This window comes from Meriones unguiculatus, chromosome 14 (assembly GCF_030254825.1).
Source record: "Meriones unguiculatus strain TT.TT164.6M chromosome 14, Bangor_MerUng_6.1, whole genome shotgun sequence".
NCBI classification, from domain to species: Eukaryota; Metazoa; Chordata; class Mammalia; order Rodentia; family Muridae; genus Meriones; species Meriones unguiculatus.
The window spans coordinates 74,101,523-74,127,855 of record NC_083361.1 but is presented as its reverse complement, the minus strand read 5'-3'; the positions used below and the strand labels follow the sequence as shown (position 1 = coordinate 74,127,855).

The following is a 26,333-nucleotide window of genomic DNA, read 5'->3' as shown; positions in this document are numbered from 1 at the left end:
TTTGAAGAACATAATCAAAGTGGAACCTTTAATTATGAAAAAGTTTAAAGCAGCCTTTCTACAATCAAGGACAAAGAGATTGGTGGGCGGGAGGGAAGGGTCTCTTTGGATTAATGAATACATCCTGAATTAGGAAATGGAGATAAAGAGAGTTGAATCACTTGTTAAATGCTAGTTAATAAGAATCAGCAAGAAATGGGTACAGGCTGCATGCCCCAAAGTTCAGTAGATGTTGAATGATATGAGATAAAAAGAATTTCTAAGTAAATCATACTTTGCCTCTGGGCTTCCACAATCACAGGAAGCTTTGCAGAGGCAGCAGTGTCTAGCATGTTTCTGGAAGTGTAGTTCCAGGGCCACTTTGCTAGGAATGCAAACTCCTAAGTCCTGCCTTATACCTCTGCCAAATCAAATAATGCAGAGGTAAATTCCAACAATTGTGTTTTACAGTCCTTTGGAGGAAATGGACTCAGTTTGAGCTTTAGGGAGCATTTTCAGTAAGTTTTTCAGACTTAATAATAAACAGTACCAAGGCAATAACACACCGACCGTTCTTTTTAATAGGAATGGTGTAATTCTATAAGGTAGCTATTATGTAATTTGATCTTAGTAAAGCTGAGGCTCAAAGACTTACTTGAAACTAATGTCTATAAAAGAAGAAGTGAGAAGGGAACGTGTATAGACAGAGCCAAGACAAGGTAAGTGAAGAGGGAGGGACTTAGTATCTGGGAGGGGAAAAAAGAAAAGCCCTGGGAGGAGCTGAGGTAATCACAGCCAGCCCAGCAAGGAGTTTGGGTACCAGGACTGCCCATACAGAAGTGCAACTTGTGCAGAAATGAATGGCCAGTCCTTGCCACGGGAGCTGCACTTTCAGTGGCTGGCCTGAATAGGAAGCTGAGGAGGATCCTGGAGTCTTGCTAAAAGCACAACCACAGCAGCTTTTTAAAGGAAGTAGGTTGAGTGTGGCCTCAGCGGTAGCCGTTGTTGGCTTCAAAATTATCCACAGCAGGAAAAGAGAGAGAACGGTTTGTTGGGGGCTTGCAGTGTCCTTGCCTGGGCTTGGTAGTTTGTTGCTATCCTTTGGTGCCAGAAAATGCCACATCCTGCTGTATTCCTGTGGTTCATCTAATGATGTGGTTGACTTTTCTACCAGACTTTTGATCTTCAACCATAGGACTGTACATCAAGCTGTATCCTAGAGCTCAGCCAATATTTTCCCATTTATTTCCGCAACAAAATAGATGAAAGAAAGGAAGGCAGAAGGAGAGTATCTTGAACAGTCACCTGATTTGAGCCTACTGTTACTATGGGAGTAATCTCAAGGCTGTCTTTGTAACACTGCCTGGTTGGTTAGTTGCACTGTTGCCTTATGTCTCAAACTCTTCTCACAGCTCAGAGTGCCTTAGTTTTGTTTGTTTGTTTTCTTTTTTTTTTCTCTTCTTCTTCTTTTCTTCTTCTTCTTTTTTCAAGATCACTATGTAGACTTGGATGGCCTGGAACTCAAGCACACTACATAAACCAAGACAGCCTCTACTCATAGAGATCTGCTTGCCTCTGCTTCCCAAGTTTGAGGATCAAAGGAGGGCCGCCATGCTCAGCTTTGTGAAGGTATAAAACTCCAAGGATAGTGCTTTTTCTACTGTGAATAAAAAGTGTTTTTAAAAGAAAAAAAAACGTATTTATTTAAAAATAATGGCAATAACTTGAGATAGAACTGGACCTGTAGGGCAGGGACTCCAAAGCATCAATTCTGAGAATGTTCTTGCTAGAGGCCAGAAGAGAGCTCTGGTTTCTGTGTCTTCATTATCTCCAAAATCAGCACCTCTGCCTAAAGGTTGCATTTAACTACATGACTATGTGACTACTGGTTGAACCCCAGAAAAGGCACACGAACACCTGGTTGGGCCAACTCGACTAATCAGCTCATCCCCCTCCCTATGCCTCATCCCAGTTTCTGTCATCATCCCTTTAAAGGCCCCTAGACTAGGAGCTCAGTGGTACTCTAGGTCCTGGGGACTTCTCCTTCTTTTGATCCCACTATAAACTGTGATAAACTTCTCTCCAAACCTTGTCCTCTATAGTCCATGAATTTCATCCTTCAAATTATCAAGACAAGAACCTGCAAATCAGCTGGCTCAAGGCAGCTTTGATGGCCTTGGAATTTCCAGAAACCTAGCCACACCTGCTCCCATCATCACCTAGCCAAGCCCTCCTGAAGTGCCCAGAGAAGTTCTATAGTTTCAAAGCCATTGCAGCATCCTCCTATCAATAACTATAAAATGAAGGTGACAGGTGACATGCTTTTTTTCAAAACCAGTCATATGTCCCTTTACAGTAGAGATACACCCTAAGATAAGTGCCACTGAATGATGTTGGTAAACATCAAAGAGTCTATTCATAAAAGCCCTCGTCACATAGGCCAGGGGTTTTCAGCCTTCCTAACCTTGCCACCCTTTAAGTTTCTCATGATGTGGTGACCCCCACCCATAAAATTATTTTCATTGCTTTTTTATAATGCAATTTTACTTCTGTTATGAATTATAATGTAAATCTTCGAAATGCCGGATATCTAATATGCAACACTTGTGAAAGGGTCGTTGAATCCCCCAAAGAATTGCAATCCACAGGTTGAGAACCTCTGATCTATGCCAATGACTCTGTATAGTCTTTTGCTACAGTGAAGAGACATGGTAGATACAAGACTGGCAAAGCTGCTGCAATGCTAATATGATTGATATACTATGTTACAGCAAACCTTGCTTTCTAATGATTAGAAGGATTCCTCTAAAGTAAAACTTAAAGACGGAAGGAATATGCATGTTGAATACAGTGATACAGATCTAGAATGCTAGCACTTTGAGAGGCTGAGACAAAAGGATCATGAGGTCATAGCCACCTTGGGCTACAACTCAGACTTAATCTCAAAAAAAAAAAAGAAAGATAACTGTTTACTATCATGACTAAGTAGCATGTGCTGTATGGTTCATAATCCATGCTTTTACATGACTGGAAGCGGTGTTTATTTCATGTAGACCCCAATAAACACATGAATAATGTACTCCGAGAAGAGCTTAGTTAGAATAACTTTCTACCTGGCATACTGTGAGGAAAGCAGTCTCAACAATGTGTATCCCTTAAGCACACGATGAGGCACAGATTCAAAGAAGATAAGTAACCTGGAGGATCCGAGGGAGGATGCATAAATCTCACTGAAAAGAGGAGATTGGATAGACAGAGGTAGTGGTTGAAGGAAAGGGGGCACATAGAGTTAACAGGGTGAATATCAGCCTGAGGAGAGCAAGGGTGAGAGGACAGAACACCTGTAGAGAAAAGAGAAACTGAGTTGGGGGTATCTCTGTGACAAGCTGGAGACATAAGTCAGGGTAGGCTCCTGTGAGGATATGAGGGTTGCTCAAGCAGAGACTCCTAATAGCAAAGGCCATAAAGACTGAAGAGGACAACCACTAACTAGACTAGTCTCCTAGCAGAGGGAGGGGAACACCAACAAACCCACAAAAACTTCAACCCTAATTTACCCTGCCTATTAGATGTGCAGGGATAAAGAGAGAGCAGATAGAGACTGAGGGAATACCCAACCAATGCCTGGACCAGCCAAAGACCCACCCTATCGGAGAGTGCCAACCCTTGACACTATGAACAAAATTCTTCTAAACTTGCACTCAGGAACCTTACAGAGTTGTTGTCTGAGAGGCGAGAGGCGCTACCCAGCAGCACCTCAAAACAGATGCTAAGACTCACAGCCAAGCATTGGGTGATACATAAAGCATCTTGTAGAGAAGTGGGAGGAAAGAGAAAAGGACCTGGAGGTGACAGGAGCTCCACAAGCAGACCAGCAAAACCAAACAGAGCCAATTACCAGGGCCCAGTAGGGCTTGCTGAAACTGAAGCATCAACCAAGGACCATGCACAAATTGCACTTAGTCCTCCTGCAAAGATGTAGCAGATGGACAGCTTAGGCTTCATGTGGCTCCTCTAGTAAGGAAAGTGTGGACTGCATCAGACAGGGACTCACTTGCCAGCTTTTTTACCACTTCCTCCTGGTAGGACTGTCTTGTCAGACCATAGGGAAAGAGAACTTACTCAGTCTTCATGCAACTCGATGAGCTGGGCTGGATGGGAAAGGGAGCTCCCCTTTTCTGTGGAAATGGGGAGGGGAAAAAAGGGAGGGGAGGAGGAATGGGATTACAACAAGTATGTAAAGTAAATTAAAACAAGTTAAAAAAGAAAAGCTTGCAAGATATAGCAGGTAATCGCTCATTGATCACATAATTAACTAACTGAATAAATAAATAGATAAGTATGTCCTTGCTCAGAAGATAGCATGGATGAGCAAGCAGAGAGAGATTATATGACCACAGCATGAATTTGAGAATGGAACATGGAATATCACAGAAAGCACACTCTGATAGTTGTACGTCATTAGCTTCATTTTTGAATATGGGAACACTGTAGTTGTACTCAGACAACGTACAGAAAATAGACAAACATCCTTAAATTTGTTGGAATGCTGAACTTATGACAGTTTAGGGAATTATTTTTCATATTTTAATAGCTTATTAGCATGTATATAATGTGTTGTATCTCTCTGAGGGTCGTCTCCCAGACTCTACTACTTCTGTTGATAGATAAGGAAACTAAACGTTAGAAAGTTAAGTATTTTTTTCCTGTGGGTTCACTGCTGGCAGCTATAAACCTAACAACCAGTAGAGGAAATCAGGTTTTCCACTAGAATGTTAGAATGAAGCTAAGAAAGTGAGGCTTCTCTAGTGATTAATGCAGCCAAATACAAAATGGAGAGAAACAGGTTTTGCTAGTGAACTGTCCAGACTGGAAGCAGCTGAGCCGTGATTTTTCTATTATATGATCCCACCCCCTCTTCACTATCTGCTTGTATTGCGTCAGCCTGGGCTTTTGAAGAAACTGTGTAGAGAAGCATTTCTCCCGGGGGCCACAGAATAGGAATATCTTTCTCAAGCAAACTCAATAACCTTGTGCACCCTCCTTGCCTCAGCATGTACCAATACTCCTTATCCAATGTACCATCATCACTTCTTGCTGTTACTCACAGCCAACACCTTCTATTTTCACAAACTTTTCATTGAACTAATAAACAAGACAGGACCCTAAGGGCTTTTCCTGATGTTTCCAATTCCCGTTCCTTCCTGCCCCTTTCTCATTGGATCAGCTGGGTGCCCTAAGAATCCATACCACTGCACTTTCTTTTTAAATGTATTTATTTATTACAATGTATTCACTTTGTATCTCAGTTATAGCTCCCTTCCTCATCTACTCCCAGTCCCACTCTCCCTCCCTTTTCTCCCCCTATGCCCCATCCCTAGCCCATTGATAGGGAGGTCCTCCTCCCCTTCTATCTGACCCTAGCCTATCAGGTTTCATCAGGACTGACTGCTTTGTCTTTCTCTATGGCCTGGCAAGGCTGTACCCTCCCTGCCCCAATTGGGGGGGGGGTGATTATAGAGCAGGCCACTGAGTTCATGTCAGATACAGCCCCTACTCTCCTGCTCAGCATCCTTAGTCATCATGGAAATGCAAATCAAAATGACCCTGAGATTTTACCTTACACCCCTCAGAATGGTCAAGATCAAGTGAAAACACATGCTGGAGAGGCTGTGGAGAAAGGGGAACCTTCCTCCATTGCTGGTGGGAATGTAAACTTGTATAATCACTTTGGAAATCAATTTGGCACTTTTTAGAAAATTAGAAATAGTGCTTCCTCAAGCTACAGCTATAGCACTCTTAGGCATATATCCAAAATATGCTCAAGTATACAAACAAGGGCATTTGCTTGACCATGTTTGTAGCAGCTTTATTCGTAATAGCCAGAACCTGGAAACAACCTAGATGTCTCTCAACCGAGGAATAGATGCAGAAATTGTGGTATATTTACACAATGGAATACTACTCAGCAATTAAAAACCACTGCACTTTCAATACAGCTCACTGAGTCATATATTTTATCATTTTAAGCAAAATCCTATGATCCCTGTGTGACTGGCCTCACTATCTCTTTATTCTTCTGATTGCTCACTGTCCCAGAAACATTTGATCATCAAGCCATCCAGATTCCTTTTCTCTTCACTATCTTTGGGTCTTTCCTTTCTGCCTGAAATACTGCAACCGTTTCTTTTTTTCTTTCTTTTTTTTAAAATTTTTTATTAATTTCACTTCATTTACTTCGTATCCCCCCTGTGGTTCCCTCCCTCCTTCAGTCCCAATCCCTCCATTCCTCCCCTCTCTGCATGCATGCCCCTCCCCAAGTCCACTGATAGGGGAGGTCTTTTTTTTCCTTCCTTCTGATCCTAGTCAATTAGGTCTCATCAGGCTGCACTGTCTTCTTTTGTGGTCTGGTAAGGCTGCTCCCCCCTCAGAGGAAGGTCATCAGAGAGCAGGCCAATCAGTTAATGTCAGAGACAGTTCCTGTTCCTATTACTATGGAACCCACTTGGACACTGAACTGCCATGGGCTACATCTCTGCAGGGGTTCTAGGTCATCTTTATGCATGGTCCTTGGTTGGAGTATCAGTCTCAGGAAAGATCCCTGTGCTCAGATTTTTTGGTTCTGTTGCTCTCCTTGTGGAGTTCCAGATCTTATTCTTTCCCACTTCTTTCATAAGATTCCCTGCACTCTGCCCAACGGTTGGCCAGCATCTGCTTTAATAGTCTGCAGGGCAGAGCCTTTCAGGACACCAGGCTTACTTACAAAAGCCTTTACTTGTTGAGCCACCTTGGCAGCTCAATGACTTAATGACTGTTCTTTTGCTCTACTTGGGAAGTTCTTTCTTGTAAATAATTTACCTCTTTAGCAGCAACTCCCCAAATGGCAGTATTTAAAAAGTATTGCTAGTCAACTTTATTACTTTGTTTATTTGTAAATATTGCTTAAAGCCATGTGTAACTATTCTGTCTCCTTTCCTTGAAAAAAAAAATCACTAAGCTACCTGAGGTTTGGTTGTCTCATCAATAAGAAATTTTCAATACATATTATCAAATGTTGATATTTTCAATCAAATGTTGATTGAAAATATACCACTTTACTCTCTAGCTTTAAAAATCAGGTTTATCAGGAGATTTTCACTAGGTTAATACTAGCATTAACAAATAACAAATCTGGTATTTCTTACTCTGCTCTGATCACTTTCAGATACATTCATCTAGCAGAAGAAACACCGGACTGCTTAACAAATAAGTCTTGCACAAAAGCTTAAGAACACATATTGGGCAACAGGAAGTTTATGTATATGTATAGCTTTGCAGTTAAGGTTGGCTTCTTCTTCTTCTTTTTCCTCCTCCTCCTCCTCCTCCTCCTCCTTCTTCTTCTTCTTTTTGTTGTAGGCTATAGGCTCTGCCAGGAGGAAAAGGTAAATTCCACAAAGTGAATCCTGAAACAGCAGAACTGCGTCTTTTCAAGAAGTGATCAGAACCAAGCCAGCTGGCCTGAGATGGCGGGAGTGAAGGCCAAGACTATCATATTTTTTTTCTCCAAATTGAGGAAGTTCTTTCCTTTTCAGAATCAGAAAAGGAACTTTCTTTCCTTACTTAATGACAGGGTGGATTTAAACACGAATAATAATGAAAAGAAAAGAGGAATGTGTGTGTTGTCGCTCCACCTCTATAAGGTGAGTGGGTAGATAGATGGTAGGTAGATGATAGATAGAACTTTAGTGCTCACATTAAAGACATTGATGTCTGGCAAAAAGGCTTGGGAGGTGGCTTAGTCAGTAAAGTGTTTGCCATGTCAGCAGGAGATCCTGAGGTCTACCTTACAACCACTCCCCCATGTGAAAAGCCAGGAGGAGTGGTGCCTGATGCTATTATAACACTGGACAGGTACAGACAGGAAGTCCTTGGGGTGCATTGGCCAGTCATCCTAGCCAAATGGGTGAGCTTTAGGTTCTGTGAGAGACCCTGAGGTATTGAATAAATTATTTGAAATATTTAGAAGAACTGTGCCATAGACTATGTGCTAGAAACAAATTTCTGTTGATGTTAAACACACTCAGGCACACACGTTAGGACCACTGAATGTAATATGTTCAATACAGTTCTCCTCGATCTTATTTTCATTCCTAATAAAATACTTTTGTTCTTTAAATTACATTATAGAGATCTTTTTACTTCAAGCAATTTAGTTAATTTATACAATACGATTCCACGCAGCTATAATAAATCTATTTAACAATTTTCTTATTAGTGGACATTTGAGTTTATCTCTGGGTAGTTCAGCATTATCATTCTTTACCACTGTAAACAATGTCATAACAAACATTCTTGAACATGTATCTTTCCTAAAAACACTTTCATTTCTTTAAAAAAAAAACACTTCTTAAACAATGCTTTTAAAATATTTATTTATTTGTGTGTGCTTGTGTGCCTGTGTGTTTGTGTATACACCACATGCGGAAGTATGCCTGTGGAGGTCAAAGGGCAACTTGTAGGCGTTGGCTCTCTGCTACCACGTGGGTTACAGGAAGTAACCTCAGGACACCAGGCTTACGCAAAAGCCTTTACTTGCTGAGCCACCTTGGCAGCTCAAAGTACTTTTATTTCTATAGAAAAGTTCTATAGAAAAGTTCTCTAATTGATAGAGATCAATACTGATCACTATCCAAAACGGCCCTAGGAAGGCCATTGTCTCCAGTGGGTTTAGAAAACTTTTACCATCCTCACCATGCTTCTTGCTGAAAACCTCCTTTTTTTGTGTTGTTCCAAATGTAAATATTAAATATTTTTAAAATTTGGTTGAAATATTTTAGGTACTTGTTTATTTATTTTTTTTTTTCATTTCTACATCACTCACAGTCTTGTCTGCTAGGTGGTATGATGCAGGAGTTGGTTTATGTTTTGACTAGCCACTGCTTGTGATTCTCTTGTTAAAATCTTTATTGTCCGAAATTTAAATACTTTAAATTCCTAAATACATGGAAGAAGTATTTTCCTTTGTTTTGTTCAAATGAAAATTAAGTTCATTCAATATTTCCATAATCTTTTCAAACATTTCCCTTGTGTGAAATTTAGGAACTCTCCACTTTATTTTTAATAGTTCTCATGTTCAAAATTGCATGTTTTTGTCAATCTCTTCCTGTTATTTCTTAACATAGCATTTAATAAAGCTAATTTTTAAATATATATAAAAAAACATTTTTGGATAGGTCTACCTCCAATTGTTTTCCTGGTTTTTAACGAACTAAAGCCATCTTTTATTCTTAGTGACTTTTTTTTCTTCATACCATATTTAGCTTGTTTTATTTTTATTTTTCTAATTCATTCATGTGATAGTTTAGTAATAAGGGTATATTAGGCTCTTTTTTTTAATTAAAACTACATCTTGGTTAAAACATGAGGTGCTAATTTTTTTTTTTTTGTAATTTTAAAAATGTATAGCTAATGTTGGATTCCCAACTTCTTCAATATGTTATTTAAAAGAATCTGTTTCTTATTTTTGCCAAGTTATTTTTAGTGTAACATCTTGTTATTAAACTCAGGCTATTTTAGAATGTGGCCTATAAGGTATCATTAAAACTTTTGTTAATACTTTTTCTGTTGTGAAGCTGATTTATCAGTTTGTAAGATAAACTTATTTAAAAAGTTAGTCTTTTTCTCCTCTAAATGATGCACTACACACTGATGTGCTCTTTCTGCACCCCCCCATTTGGTCAGGCTAGTTTTAGAATCTAAATATTTAGCGTAATTTCAAATCAAATTTGCAGTTTATCAAGTTATTCTTAATATATTTAATTGCTATTTCATTTGCTATAATTCTACTTTTTTTTAAAACTTAAGAGTGTTTTTAATGTGTTGGACAAACAAAATAAACTGCAGCACTGTAAAAATTTAGAGGAACGAATAGTTGATCCGCAGGTAGAATCAGTCTTGGATGTTATTTTCCCCTTCTCTGTAGTCATACATATTACCTGTTTCTAAAAACCTGGTGTTTGCTTATTCATAAATGTTCTAAAATAGTTTTTTATCCCTAGAATTTCTCCCTAAACTTAGAGTTCTAAAATTCTTTCCAGTGCTTAATGGTTTGCCAGTCCTGCATGTCTACTTGAGACTAAGGTGAGGGAGTATCAAAACACAAACTTTCATCATTGGATGCTTAATTTTATAACGTGCGTTTTTTTCTTTATGATTTTAGCAGACTTATGTGACAGGCTAAGAAGGCCAGGAGGTTCCTCCATTTTCTATTGTTGCTGAGACCATTCTTGGTTTAACTAAAATCTGATATTCTTGGTGGAGAATGCTATGGAAAACTACCCAACTCTGTTTGAAGAACCAAAGGTCAAGATACCATAGTCATCTTATCTTAGCCTTTGTTAAAATGGCTTGTTTGTACAGAACCCCCTTCAGGGAACCACTACTGTTAGTTTCTATTAAAACTGCTTGCTTCAAACTGCTTACTTCTTTCTGCAGAGCCCCACCTGCAGCTGCTGAGCCAGATGCCTAGACATGCTCTTGCCTTAAAAATACCCAGTGTTCTGGACAGTACCACCCACATCCCCAGGCTGGGTGTTGTCCCAGCCTACTGGAATACAGCCTTTCAACTGGCTATACACTGTGTCTGAGTGATGGATCATCCCTGGTAAGTTCCCCGTAACATTTCTGATCCATACAGAGAGCACAGTAACTACAGGTGTGTCAACTGTGAGCTAAGAACAGAGAAGTTGAATTAAAAATGAGAGCAGTGGGACAGGAGAGTTGGCTCAGTGGTTAAGAGCATTTGCTAGACCCGCATAAGGCAGCTCACAATACCCTTTAACTCCAGTTCCAGGGTGTCTGACACTGTCTTCTGGCCTCTGCAGGACCCATACACACATGGTACAAATAAAAATGTACACGCAGTAACACACACAAATACACATAAAATAAAAACAGGTTACTTAACAACTGAGAGTAGAGAGTGAAGTGTAAGGAAGTCGTAATTGTAATAGCAATAATCAATTATTGGGTCTAAGATGTACAGACCCTATGCATGTTCACACTATTTAATCCTTAGCTTAGTTTAGCTCTGTAGTAGAGGGCTTGGTAAAGGGCTTGTGGCCTTGATTTGTGTTTAGAATTTGAGTATGAAATTCTCCAATCCACACCCCCATACCTGTATTTGAACACTTGCTCTTCTGGTGGTAGAACTACTTCAGAAGACCATGAGGTACTTATGAGTTGGCAGGGGCCTCTCTGAAGAAAATGGGCTGCTTTCAGCGTAATGGATTATAGCTCAGTCTGTGCTCTGGCTAGGGTATCTTCTATCAGGCTAATGGGATGTAACCAACCAATCACCCCACACTCATGCTGCTACAACTGCAAGGTGTGAGCCATTTCCACCACCATATCTTTCCTGTTTTGATGGACTGTGCCCTTTCAAACTGTGATCCGAAACATTCCTCTTCTTTCACAAGATGCTTCTATCAGGCATTTTATCATAGAGATAAGAGAAGTAAAGTCAGAGAAAATTAGTGCTGAGAACGTCTCTCTGTGGTTCATAGACTTTGGAACTGGTTTGTGGAAGGAATGTGGAAGAGTTTAAAGCTATGGTACAAAAGCGCTATGCAGAGCTTACAAAATCATTCTGTTGGGCCTGTAAAACACAGTGCTCTGTGATGAAGTATTTAGAGAGGAACAGAGACTCAGGTGGAATTAGGATAGTGACAATTCATGTTACATCCTAACAAAAACACCTAGCTACATTCTACTCATGTCCTGAGAATTTAAACCAGAATAAATAAAAAATAATATGCTATTTTGTTTGTCAGAGTAAATTCAAGGCAGTGGAGCACCCAAGCTGTGGCATGGCTGTTGTTCACTGCCCTTATCTGGCCTTGCAGTGAGAGAACAGACTTTCAAGAAGAAAGACATGTTACATGTGCAGTTTGGTTAAAAAAATGTATAAACTCAGTTATACTTGTGGACAGGACAGTTAAAATTCGTGCAGACAGAATGGCTTAATTCAGTTAAAGAGATGCTGTAAAGTTCTCTGTAGGACAACAGGACTGGTCTCAGACCCTCTCTTTCACTGCCTCCAGCCTTTGAAATGGAAAGTTCATTTGAAAACACTCATGTGAAAGAAGACCGTCTTAGCAGTTGTAGATTTCTTGAACTCCTGAACTTCCTGCCTAAAGCATATCTTCCTGATATGCAACAGCACAACTGATAGGAGTGCACTTTTGGAAAGCAACTGCCTAAGGAAATGTTTATACCAGTTCACCTATACAGGCAATTGGCTCCTGCATCTGTGGATCAAGAGGCTCCATCTACACCTCAAGCTGCCAGCACTACTTCATGGTGGTTGCCATGAAGGGTAAGGTTTAAAGAGGGCTTTGAAAGAAAAGATCAATCACACCTTGGAATTAGTTGCAACAAAGAAATTGCTGGTGTGATTAAAACATGGAAGAGGACATTTTGAGAAAAAAAAAAATAGTGAATAAATTTGTGTTCCCACCAAGCCCTAACCCCATACAAGTAAGACACAACTTTGGCTTCCACCTCTAAGAGCACTTCCAAAGCTGGTGCCGCACATCTTGGATGCAAAGCAGACTCCAAGTTTAGTGGATACAGATCTTCAGTTGATAGTTTCTAAATCTAGAAGAGCTTGAAGTCTGCTGACACTGTAGTGTGGCCACCCTGATGGACCCTGTGGGAAGTAGCTGTTATTATTGGTTCTGTGACACAGATTGAACGGAACTGATAAGCTCCATTAAACCGTTATACCACAATGAAGCACATCATGATGCTTTTGAACCTGATCTGATATGAACTTGTCATTTCACCATCCTGAACAAATGATACAGAATTCAACAATTTAATCTTTCTGGTTGCTTAGAGTTTGGATGAAAATGAGTAACATGAAGTTATTATGACACACTGGCTGTCTTCATTGGTTTTCTTTGGAACACTTACATGCTGTAGGTAACAGATGTGTTGCATAATTGGAAGGACTAATGAAAAACTCATCTGCATCTGATTTCATATATGACAGCCAAACGAAAAATATGACTTGATTTCTCATGCAGAGTTTATCTCTATTTCAGATCAGTTGCTGAATAGCTTTGTTTTGCAGTCATTTCCCATCACAGTATTCTGCCTTGTAGAAGGCAAATCAATCACAGAATGGGATCCCTAAAACTGTGAACCAAAGACAACCTTTTCTCTTGGTAACCTTATTAGTGTCAAGTGTCTGTTACAGTAACAGAAAGTAGATCTCAGCCTAAGAAACTCTCAGATGAAGAAGCCCAATCTTCTTTCAGGCTTTCTGGTAAACCTGCAAATCTCTGGAAACAGACATTAACCTTATACCCATGGAATGTTTCCAGAAAGAATGGAGTAGCTCTCATCTTTATTACCATGGTTAGCTAACAGGTGTGTCTTTTGACTAGTAGACACTCTAGCTTCTAAGGGGCTCCTTGTCATGGATAAATGGTCTGAAGAAATTGAGAAGGTCGACTCATCAAAGTTCTTTTTTTATTTTAAATTACTATTGATACTTATATCTAACAATTAGTAATATTGTTTTAGCAATGATTACTATAATAAAAGCACAATTATATCAAAATTGAAATCTGGCTAGAGAATGACTCAGATTGCCCTCTCTCACTACCTATAAGTGTTAGTAAATAGTCCAAGTTTCTATTAAATGACATGGTAGTTGTCTAAACTCTACCTTAAGTTATATGCTTAATTACTCCTTGTGTAGGAGGAAAAATACTATGAACAAGTGACTAAAACATTCAAATTGCTTCATTCAAAAGAACTGTGTGATCATGACCTTAATAGTCTATAGTCAATGTAAGCAGAGAAGTGATCTAATACATTTTTTTTGTGAGTAGGAAGGCATTTATAACTATGTTTTAAAGTAAAACTCAAATATTTTGATTCCATGAACATATTAATTACACAGAATACTTTTGAAACAAAAACTGAGCTGTAGTCTTGAAAAATTTATCAATAAGATTTGGTAAATAAAAATAATCAGAAAGTTAAATATGTAAGAATACTTGTGGCAGAGACTTGAATGTTAATCTTTTAAACTGATGAATTTTATTAAACAGAGGAAGTAGACAGGGTATTGAAAAAGATATGAGAAGGTGAGAGAGTGAGAGAGAGAAAGAGAAAGAGAGCTGGTCCATCTGAGGATGGACAATGGCAAAATTAGGATAGATGTGGAACTTCCACGTTCCTTTATTGAAGTTTCAACATGGCAAAATGAAATTTTGTATCAGGATTTTCACTAGTTCACCACTAATGGCATCATTTCACTCTCATGATGAATTCCTCTAAGATATCGAGAATGCCCTCATTTTGGTAGAGCACACAAACTCAGTTGTTCACAGAGTTCCTCTTCCCATCACTGTCTAAATTGTGTGATTTACTTGTGTGATTTATTTTATTCATTTATTTACCTATGTTCCTCAACCTATTTCTAGGTGGTGGGGATGCCACCAAAATATTGTAACTTGTAGAATATATGCTTGAAATAGTTTTCAATTGGTGTTTATAAATCAAGTTGCCCTTAGTTAATACATATACTTTTGATAGCTATAAAAAAAGTACAGCGACATCATCAAGTGTTCAAGGTGCTAGCAGTATTTTGAGAAGAAAAATCATAACAGGCAAAACCAGAAAATCAGGAAGAGCTGTGTGTCCAAGGTTTCCAAAAAGATTGTATGAAACTGTTTTAAGGAGTAGAAGAAGCAAAATGATCAGACAAGTCCAGACAGGGAATGTGCCTTGTATTCAGATAGATGATTGATATTTTAAATGATTGATATTTTAATATTACTAAATACATGAAGGTTAGAAGGTCAAATGGAGTTGGTTGTGCCAATCCTATCCCCATCCTCCCAAATTAAATAAAGCTAGGAATCTATGAACAATAGGTTCCTATGTATAATGCCTTATACTAACTGTTGCATAAGACTGCCACCAAGGTTACCTTAACCACAACATACAATAAGTATCTCTGTAAAGACATGTGGCAGGAACTGTTATTCCAGCTGTGGATGGATTGCACTCTCATTTTTAGTAACTATGGGCACAAGGAAATGTTTCATAATCATTGATGTGTTCTTCCTTACTTCTGTTATTTCAAAGCTTCCTCTTCTCTCTTCCCCTTGTCTCAATCCCTCTGGATGTGTCCACAGTTCACTGTGGATGCCATATTCTTTCTGCACTGTTCAAATAACTATCAGTATTTGCTGGAGAATTTTTCTCTGATTGTTTTGTGACTTATCAATATCCCATTGTGAATAATACTATATATGTGTGTATTAGTAGATATAGATATATGTGTGTATTCATATATATATTAATATTGGTTTTACATGTGTTTGTTGATTTTTTGAGCCAAGGTTTCTCTATGTAGCCCTGGCTATTCTAGAGCTCACTCTATAGACCAGGTTGACTTTGAACTCTGAGATTTACTTACCTCTGCTTAAAGATGTGCACCTTTACTGCCTGGCTCTAGTATAAAAATTGTATATGTACATATATATTTATATAGCTCTGAAGTTAAATTCTGTAACAACAAATTTTAATTTAATGTATGCTACTAATAAAACATTGCTTTTGATTGCTAAGGCTGATTGTTTTGTATGAGGAAATGTAGAAATTATTATATATCATCTTTGAGAGGTATACATTAGAAGTCAAAAATTATATCTTTGTACAAAGATTCCAAACATTTAAAGTGTTATTATTTGTGTTTTAGGATAAAAGAGAACCAATCACCTTTGTTAAATAAATAGGTTACAATCACCTTTGTAAATAATTTCTTACATTTGGTACCATCCTGGGAAAACCAGTTTTGGCAAAGATATCATGTAGGTGTATCATAGTGCAATTTACTGATATTGTAGATAGTACCTAACTTACAAGTAATGGTGTCAGCACTCAATTCTTGTTCTGTGTCCAATTCTACATGCTTTCAATGTACAATATGTCTTATGCATCTACTTTTTATTATATAAAACTATAGGGGAAATTCCTGTACCTAAAAATCTGAATCCAGCACGGTCATGAGCCTGTTGGTTCTCTGCAGATTTTCTCCTGTGGAAATAGCAGCCCAGGGAACATTCAGATGAGACATCTGCCTCTGACTTTGGGGAGATTTCAAAGTCAAGAAGGAAGCAATCTGGCAGAGTTAACAAAACCACAAAACCAGGTCTCTCACTTTTTTGTAACATCTTTCGCTTTGACATAAGAGCTAGTACTTCCCAAATGGATCTCATAGGTGAGGGTACCGTGGAAGAGAAAAGAAATGGAGAGGAAACAGAAGGTTCAGTCATGATCTGAAAGAATGCAAAACTGACAGTGGGGTGCCTCTATGGACAGAGGAATTAGTGTTCTTTTGGATCCAACACATGTCCTATAAGATCACATTGAAGGTGAAGAAAATTTAGCCAGAAAAGAGTAAGAATGCAAAACTCATTTGGAAATTTTTCTGTGTAATACGTAATAATAGTCCACTAAGTGGGAATGTGAGGCTGGTTCAGTGTGCACATGTGAAGACCTAACTTAGAATGTCCAGAACCCTGGTGAAAGCTGTTAAGGAAGGATGGCCAGCCTGTAATCCCAATGGAAATGAAGCAAAGACAGAAGTCTCAGGACAAAGATGGCTAGCTAGGCTAGCCAAAGCTAGCTCTCTTTCAGCAAGAGAGCTATCTCAATATGCAATGTGCACAGTGATCGAGGAAGACACCTGAGGTCAACCTTGGGTATTCATGCACACGTGCACACATATGCATGTGCACACACACACGTATGTGCCTATACATTGTAAATACACACACATATGAATCACTCATATTTTAAAAAGTTTGCCAGGTTAAATAAAATTAGTAGCTGTTTTACTGCTGCTACATTTGTTAAGTGTTAAATGTTGTCGTATTTCCCCAATCAGCGTATATGACTATATGTACTCTTCTTCACGCCTATCCATCTATCTACCCTTATCTCTCAGCCAGCAATGAACAAAGACTTGAGAACTGTGTTCATGCCTGTAGCGGTGCTATGTTCAGCGGTGCTATGCTGTGTGAATGAAAGTTTGTTTTCATCATCTGAGTATCCTGAATTACTTGAAGAAACTTTACCCCCAGTGGAAAACTGAAAGCACTGTCTAACTAATCTTCAACTATGTTTTGGATTAAATAGTCATTTACATAAATGGGGATTTCTCTGCTAATGGTGAAGAACTAAAAATGCTGCTGCAATTACGATTGTCAATTTTGAATTCTTACTCTCTCTGCTCCCTTCACGGCTTTTCTTATCTGTCTAGCTGTAAGTCATTTATTACTCCAAGGAAAAAGAATACAATTTAATAAGGCTCTTTAGCAATTACATTTCAATCGTCCCTTTGAACAAATAGAAGTTCTTCACTGATTATGAAAGAAAACCCAATAGAAAAATGAACCGAGGTTATGAACTGGCAGTTTAAATGAATTTAAAATATTATAATTCTGATCAATTATTCAGTAAATAATATATGCATGTAACCTTTAAAATTGCTTAAATGTTAACATACTGATCACATTCGATTTGAGTGGAGATGGTGAAAATTGGCCATCTTGGTGTACTTCTAATGGGAAGGCAAATAGAAATGGCCTCTTTTGGAGAGTAATTTGGCAATGTCAGTCAGACCTTTTAAGTTCATGTGGCTTCAATTCTGTGGATAAAAGGCTTGTTGCGTAACTGCTTATGAGAATAAATGGTAAGTAATATGGATACGGCCCACAGTGCGGTATGTATGGGGCTATTAAAATAGAGATAAACATAGACGAAAATAGCCAAGATCCATGACACAAGAATGTGACCGGATGAATAAATATTTTAGTGTTTTACGTGTTTATAAATGTAAATAAACATTCAGAGAACCTGACAGCACTTAGCAATGTTTGTTTTGGGTAAAGATCAAGCCATGATATCTGTAATTTTAAAGAGAACTATCTCTAAAATATTCCATAATGATACTGCATTTATCACTTAATTCTGTAGAAAAATATTTAAGGTAAAACTCCAACATTAGCTTATTTAATGCCATTGCTTTTCTTTTCCTATGTTCTGTGCTCCCTGCAGATAGGATTTGAGTGTTTTATTTGCTTCTGTGCCATGCGCATTCCTAAACTAGCACATATAGTCATACACATTCTCATACAAATACACACTCATTCCCTTTCTCTCATAGAGATAACGTTTTCACATCACAGTTTCATAAAACAATGCTTACTATTATTTTGCTTAGCATTTATTTTCTATATTCCACACTCATATTACATATAATACCAAATATAAGACTAAAATATGTACAGTTATGTCTCTATAACTGAACTTTAAGGATATATAAGCCTGTTCTCAGTAAATGGGTATAGAATCTAATGGGATTTTAGTATCTATGTTGGTTAGTTTTATGTCAACTTGATACAAACTAAAGTTATTTGGGAAGATGGACTCTCAGTTGAAAAAAATGACTCCATACAATGGCCTGAAGACAAGCCTTTAATGCATTTTCTTCCCCCCCCATTTATTATTATTATTATTATTACAATTTATTCATTAGATATCCTGCTTGTAGCCCTCTCCCTCATCTCCTCTCTGTCCTATCCTCTCTCCCTCTTCCCCACTATCTTCTTCCCCTAGTCCACTGAAATGGGAAGTTCTCCTCACCTGCCATATGACCCTAGCTTATCAAGTCTCATCAGGACTGCCTGGATCCTCTTCCTTTGTGGCCTGGCAAGGCTACATCACCAGGGGGAAGTGATCCAAGAACAGGTTTCTTAGTGATTGGTAGTCTGGCCAGCCTATTGCGGGTGGTATCACACTTGAACTGGTGGTTCTGGGTGTATAAGAAAGCAGATTGAGCAGGTTTGTAATCAGTGTTCCTCCATGGTTCTACCTTAGCTCGTGTTTCGAGTTCCTGTTCTGTGTTTCTACCCTGACTGCTCTTGATGACTGTGCTACGGAACTGCGAGCTGAAACACTCTCGCATCCAAGTTGTTTTTGATCAATGGGCGTCTTCTCACAACAATAGAAACTTTAACTGAGACAGTATCTATGTAAGTCATTGAGGATGGTGTGAAGGAATTGGAAATGCTGTCCAAAAAGTGTTTCTCAGGAAACTTTACTGCACTGGCAGACCATCACATTTGATCTTCCAGAAACTCCAGTCAGGTGCATATCTGCTGCAGTTTGAAGTGTTCCTCAAACTCCCTGTGTTGAAGCCGGTGGCACTCTGTGTGAGCTGTCTTGGGGAAATGAAATGTTTGTTGGAGCCCAGAGGGAGGGTTTGGGTCATGGGTGCAGGTAATGTCATAGAAGTGTACACTGGGACTCAAATCTTTCCATTTATTTTTGCTTCCTCTGTGGCAAGAAGTGAGTAGTTTTCTTTCCATCATGATATGCTGCCTTGCCGCAAGCCCAGAGTGATGGGGCCAAATGACTGTGGACTGAAATTTCTGAAAACATGAACCAAAATAAATCTTTTCTATTTATAAGCTGCTTATCTCTGTGCTTCAGTCACAGAAATGGAAAATAGAGTTATAAAATATTCCTATTTTACAGTATATGTTTTACTTTTATTTTTTATTTATTAGAGTTTATTTTTTCTCCTCTCCCTCCTCCATCTTCTCTTCCAAGTCCTTTTCTCTATCCTCTCTTCCCCCCCACCTCCCCTCCAGTTTTTCTCAGAGAAGGGGAGGCCTCCAATGGATATGATCCCACCTTGGCATATCAAGTTGCATCAGGACTAGGTGCATCTTCTCCTGCTGAGTCTAGACAAGGCAGCCTGATTAGAGGAAAGTGGTCCAAAGTCATGCAATAGAGATAGAGACAGCCTCTGATCTACTTGTTAGGAGTTCCACAGAAGACCAAGCTGCACATCTGTTACTTACGTGAAGAGGGCCTATGTCCATCCCATGAATGTTCTTGGTTGGTGGTTCAGTCTCTGTGAGCCCCTGTGGGCACAGGTTAGTTTATTCTGTAGGTTTTCTTGTGTTGTCCTTGATGCCTTTGGCTCCTTTAATCCTTCCTCTCCTCTTGTACAAGATTCTGCAAACTCTGCCTAATGCTTGGTTGTGGGTTTCTGCATCTGTTTTCATCAGCCGCTGGGTGAAGCCACTCAGACGACAGTTATATTAGCTTCCTGTCTGCAAGTATAGAAGAATATTATTAATAGTGTCAGGGGTGGGCTCTCTCTTATGGCATGGGACTCAAGTTGAGTCAGTCATTGGCTGGCTGGGTTGAAGGTTTTGTGGGTGGGTTGGTGTCCTCAGGCTCCACTGGAAGGAAGTCTTTTCTTGTTACAAAAAGTGGCCATTCCAAGTTCTGTATCCCCTATTGCCAGGAGTCTTCAGAGGAGTCACCCTCATAGGTTCCTGGGTGTTTCCACTGTCCTAGGTTTGTAGTTTGTCCTAGAGATGTGCCACTGCTCCTACCCCAATTCTTTCTTCCAGTTCTCTCTCCCTCTGTTTTGCCTTCACTTGATCCCTCTTGTTCCCCTCCCCAGCCTATTTCCAACCCAGTTTCCTCTTGCCATAGACCCTCAATGTCTATTTTATTTTTCCTTCTCAGTGAGCTTCAAGCATCTTCCCTTAGGACCTCCTTGTTACTTAGCTTCTTTGAGTCTGTGGATTGTAGCATGGTTATCCTGAACTTTGTGGCTAATATCCACTTATAAGTGGGTATATACCACATATGTTTTTCTGGATCTGAGTTACCTCACACAGGATATTTTCTAGTTCCATCCATTTTCTTGCAAATGTAATGATGTCCTTGTTTTTAATAGCTAAGTAATATCCCATCAAATAAATGTACCACGTTTTCTCTATCCATTCTTCGGTTGAAGGACATCTAGGTTGTTTCCAGTTTCTTGTTATTTTGAATAATGCTGTTATGGGCATAGTTGAGTAAATGTCCTTGTAGTATGGTGGAGCATCTTTTGGGTATACAACCAGGAGAGGTATAGTTGATTCTTGAGGTAGAACTATTCTCCAATCTGGGAAATCACCAGACTGATTTTCAAAGTGGCTGTACAAGTTTACACCCCCACCAGCAATGGAGGAGTGTTCCCTTTGCTCCACATTCTTGTGTTATCACTTAAGTATTTGATTTTAGCCATTCTGATAAGCATAAGATAGAATCTCAGAGTCATTTAGATTTGCATTTCCCCAATGACTAAGGACATTGAATGTTTCTTTAAGCTCTTCTCTTGCTATTAGAGGTTCCTTTATCAAGAATTCTCTATTTACCTCTGTACCTCATATTTAAATTGGTTTTTTTTATTGGTGTATTTTTGGAGTTCTTTATATATTTTGGATTTATATATTCTTTATATATTCTGTAGGCTGCCTTTTTATCCTATTGATGGTGTCCTTTGCCTTATAGAAGCTTTTCATTTATTTATTAATTGTTGATTTCAGTTCCTGAGTTGTTGGTGTTCTCTTCAGAAAGTTGTCTCTTACATCTATGCACTCAAGACTATTTTCCACTCTCTCTTCTATTAGATTTATTGTATCAATGTTTACGTTGAGGTCTTCGATTCACTTGGACGTGTTTTTTGTGCAGGATGATAAACAAGAATCTATTTCCACTCTTCTACACGCAGACAGCCAGTTAGACTTTACTGCAGAAGCGCCTGCGGCAGTGGTTCAACTCAGTCTCTGCCTTTTAAGCCTAGCTCAGTTGCACGTCTGTCTGTCTTCAGGACGACTGGGTCACGCCAGGAGGAGAATGCAGGAGACTTAGAATATTTCTCCCCAAAGACAGTGCCTCCTTTTCGTCCCACGATGGCCTAGGTGTCCCTACAGCCAAGGGCAGGGCCTGCCTGGCTTTCTAGGCTTTTCAGCAGAGCCTTGGATGTGTCTTTGAAGTGGAAGGAGCCCTCAACCTTAACAGTGCAGATAACACAGGGCCAGGTGCCGCCATGGTGAGGAACAGCACTAGGGCCTCATCCTCCTGAGGAGAGCACATATCAAATACGCCCTTGGCCATCAAACGGGCCCTGGTCTGATTGAGGGTAGTGACACGATGCCTCAGCCCTGCTCTAGGGCATCAACCTCTAGCACCGTGGGGCGATCTACTGCCACATACACTTGTTTCTACTCGAGTAACTTCTACATCCAGAACACATCGGGGACCGCTGCCTCTGCATGGAGGAGACTCCTGGAGGCCTAGGGCCTCATCACAGTCTTGTTCTGGTTCCGGGTCTTCACTGGCTTTGCTGATTTCTCTCGGAGGGTCCAGGGTCAACCCGACGTTGAAAAGACAGTCACCAGCAGGAAAAGCACAGCCCCTGCCTGACAGAATCTCCGCAGGACCCGCGGGTTCGTCAGTTTATACTTCCAGGTAAGGTAACAGGTCAGCTTCTTCCTAGCCCCAGAGGGCTTGATGAGGTTGTTAGGCTTCTAGTCATCCATACTGGTTAAGCGAGTCACTCCTGTTCCGGCCAGTCCATGACTTCCGGAATCCAGGGACAACGCTCAGGCGCCACAAGGCCTGTGCAGCCTCTGCCTCCTTCATGCCACTCGTGCCCCGCCCCGCCCTGCCCCCTCTCTGCCTCTTTTTTGTGTGTGTGTGTTTGTGATCAGATTCATCACTTTCTAAGCTTCCCAGAGACAGTTTGTTGTGCATCTTCACAGTCAATCTGGTCAATTGAGACATTTTCTACTTCCTGAAAACTAAAAAAACTTCTACTTCCTGAAAACTAACCTTCCTGCTCTACATTTTTGAACTTTCTCTAAACTTTGTTTTTAGTGACTTTTTTTTTTGTAAGAGTTTTTGTGAACATTCTTTTGAAATTATGAAGTACTTTGGGAGTTAAAGTTATAATTCATTCTGCCTTTTAGCCAGCGATTAGTAAATACTTAGCACTAAATTATAATCATTGAAACTAAAAGCATCAAAGACCTTATTTATGTCTTGACTTAGTCTACAGTTTTATATTGTGAGCAGACAGATGCAAACTTTTACTTACAATTTGCAGAAAAAGGCTTTTAAGACATGTGAAGCAGTTTCTTAAAATTTTGGGGCTTATACAGCTTGTTAATTCAGTAAAATCTCGCTGGGGAAACCTGGGAATGAAGCTGGTTTAGGAAGACCAAGCACTTACACTTGTTTCTTTATCAAGAAAACCATTTAACTAGTTTTGGTTTATAATCACAGGCTTTCTAATCGAGCAGTGACAATACATAGTATTTGGAAAATTTATTTTGATGGGTAAATACATATTTTTTTAAATTTTCCGTGCATCATTTCTTTGTACAGAATTACTCAATTTTGATTATTACCAGTTCAAAATCCTATTTTTGAATAAAATAATGTTATGACTTCATACATGTTTTGAGTCATTAAATATTTATCATGCATATTAAGAAAACCTCTTTTTATAGAAAAAGAGGAACACAAGTAGAAACAATTATAATTTAAATTAAAATATGGTCATACATTAAAATACACAGTTTTCAAACACATTTACTAAAAGTGATAAAGCAATCATATGTATAGATGTTTGGTTATGCACAAAAATATATGGTAATATGTAAAAAAAAAAAGTGCAATTTGGGGTTGTCACCTTCATGTGAGATCACATACCAATGTACTTGGATACTTTAACAGAAAATTCCAACTAGGTTAGGAAGTGATAAAAACCTTTTTTTTTTTAACTACATGAGGAAAATATATTTCATTTTATGTTTTTTTTTTTTAGAAAAGATAGACTGAAAAATATATTCAAACAACCATAAAGATTGTGACACTAACTATACTTACTAAAGAGAAAGAGAGTGAATTTGACGGTAATGTCACCAAGGGCAGCTGAAGTCTTGTTGTGGAAGTACATGTGAAGAATTATTACAGAATCTGCCATCATTCAAAGAGTAGGTTCCTGGTATGCACCTAATGGTAGCTGTTAACCAAGTATGGCCTTGTATATACTGGAATTCCCTCTTAAGACATCTACTTGTACATTTCAGGAGTTTTAAAATGTAGATTGGAAACTGGGTTTGGGATTGTGTACCTATAATCTCAGCACTTGGGAAGCTGAGGCAGGAGGACCACAAGTTTGAGGACATCCTTGATCATACAGTAGAGCTGTCTCACAGCATGAAATAAAATGTGGGTTAAAAAGTAAGTTTGATCTCACTCAGTTTCTCACTTTAAAAAGCTTTAGTAGTGGACACTCTGTTTGCAGAATATGGACATTCCTCACTGTTTACAGAATACTGTGGTATGCAAACTTCTAAATTTACTTTTCCATCCTCTTCTTAAACCACTTATCCATTCTCTTACCTCTTGCATCATATTTGTTCATTCCTGAAATAGACCAGGAACACTCACATATTAATATCTTTTGATACATTCTTCTCAAGAATAGCCTCATTCTATTCCTCTGTGTAAAGCTTCCTGATGAACTCAAGGACTTTGCCTAATGTCACCTCTTCAGATCCCTCCTGCATGCCCCAGGCAGAGTTAATTTCTCCCATGCTCTATGTTTTCTGAAACTCCCCATAATTGCTTCTATCCTAAATTAGTGATAATGTTTCAACATTAAATTAGAGTTAATTATTTGCATCACTCATTATCATTTTCCTCTCCATGATGGCCTCTACAGGCTGATATCATGCCTTATTCATCTCTGTATGAAGTAATGAATATTTAACTCACAGTAAGCCTTTGCTATATGGAGCTATTTCCTTATTGCTTACAGTCCTACTGTTTCTCCAAATGTGTAATCTAGACTTATTTTACTGATTATGCTTGAACTTGCAAATTTTTTACCACATAAAGAATGTCCCTTTTTAACCCTACCTGGTTACAGAGCACTGTAATGTTATTGACTCCTGTTTTTCATAAATCCTGGAAGTTTTTATCTTCCTTGGTTTCATTAATTGTCTTGGTAACTGTCATTATGTATTTATTTTTTTCATTTGATCTAGAAATAGTTATTGAACAATTATTATAATAGGCACTGGAGATACACTGGGGATATAGCCCTCAGGAAATTTCACATCCAGTAAAATGCAATGTTGTGAAACTGGATTGTATAATTAAATTTTTATCTTTTGATACAGAGCATGTAGTTCTGACTGACAAGGTAGATTTAAGAATGCCTTCTTGAAGATGGGGTATTTCTGCTAATATCTGAAGGATTAGTAAGAACTAAGTAGAATAATGGGGTTCAGGATAGCAGTGTAGTGAAAAGATGGAAACATGAGGATGAATTTCAGGTAAAGAAAGCTACAATCAGACAAGTATATCCTCTTTAGGAAAGAAGGCCTTCTTCCAGAGTAAAAACTGTTCAGTAAAGAGAATGACTCCAGCTCTCAGAAGACTAAATGCCTTTGCTGACAATTCCTGGCCTCAAAACTATACTACAAACATGGCTTTTAAATTTTCCTACAATTATATGCTTCAGTTCTTTGAACCACACACACGCACTTTCACACTCCTCTATCTGGTTGGATCTTTTCACCTGTCCCTTCTCAAACTCTACCTACCCACTGGACCAGTTCAAATCATGACATGCTCTCCTTTCTTCTGAACTAGCAGCAATGATTCCTTTATTCATCGTATCAGTTATATTTCATATGTTTTACTATATACGCAAATTATATTTGGCTATATCTATAAAAATTCTTATTTAAGATAGATCTTATTTAAAATTCTTATTTAAAGTAGATATAGCATAATAATTTGTACCCAGTATAAATTTTTTCAATATATAATTTTTTTCATCATATAATTTTTTCAATAAAATGACTTCCAATGAGTGAGTCATTAATAAGAGTATGAAATATCCAGAGAGGATATTAACAAACCACAGAGTTCAACAACACAACCTTCAGTTTACCTAGGACTTGGATGTGCATTAATCACGGGTGTCATCAGTGGTTGTTACTATGACTGATGAATGGGACCAGTCTCTTTTGGCTCTAAAATCCGAGAGAATCATTTGTGCCAGAGCATATGTTAGAACTCCATCTCTTTCTAAAGACAAAACCTTCAAAGGACATATTGAAAAGGTTAAGAAAGTCAGTAGTTTTAATCTAAAAGGAAAGTTTGCTCTTTTTAGGACAAACTAATGGACTCACCTATGTTTTGATTTCAAGCTTGTGAAGACAACAAATGATTTTTTTTATTTTGAGAAAAGATTCAAATGTGTTCAGGGGTTTCTTTGGTTTGCATAGAGAAAAATATGAATCTGTGGTCACAGTATGAACTACTAACCTCGGATGGCCATCCAATAAATGTGGACCTTTGGTCAGAAGAGTGCAAAACAGGAAACCATTGACAATGCCTCGATGCCTTCATGCCTG

The 26,333-nt window shown here is 38.7% G+C and overlaps 1 long non-coding RNA gene across 1 annotated transcript; it reads left to right on the top strand.

Moving 5' to 3' along the window:
• Positions 1 to 1,471: 1,471 nt before the first annotated feature.
• LOC132647252 (uncharacterized) lies at positions 1,472 to 15,608 on the top strand. The gene is made up of 3 exons (XR_009585612.1): positions 1,472 to 1,608; positions 10,453 to 10,621; positions 12,060 to 15,608. It is a non-coding gene; the product is annotated as an uncharacterized LOC132647252 (long non-coding RNA).
• The last annotated feature ends 10,725 nt before the right edge of the window (positions 15,609 to 26,333 follow it).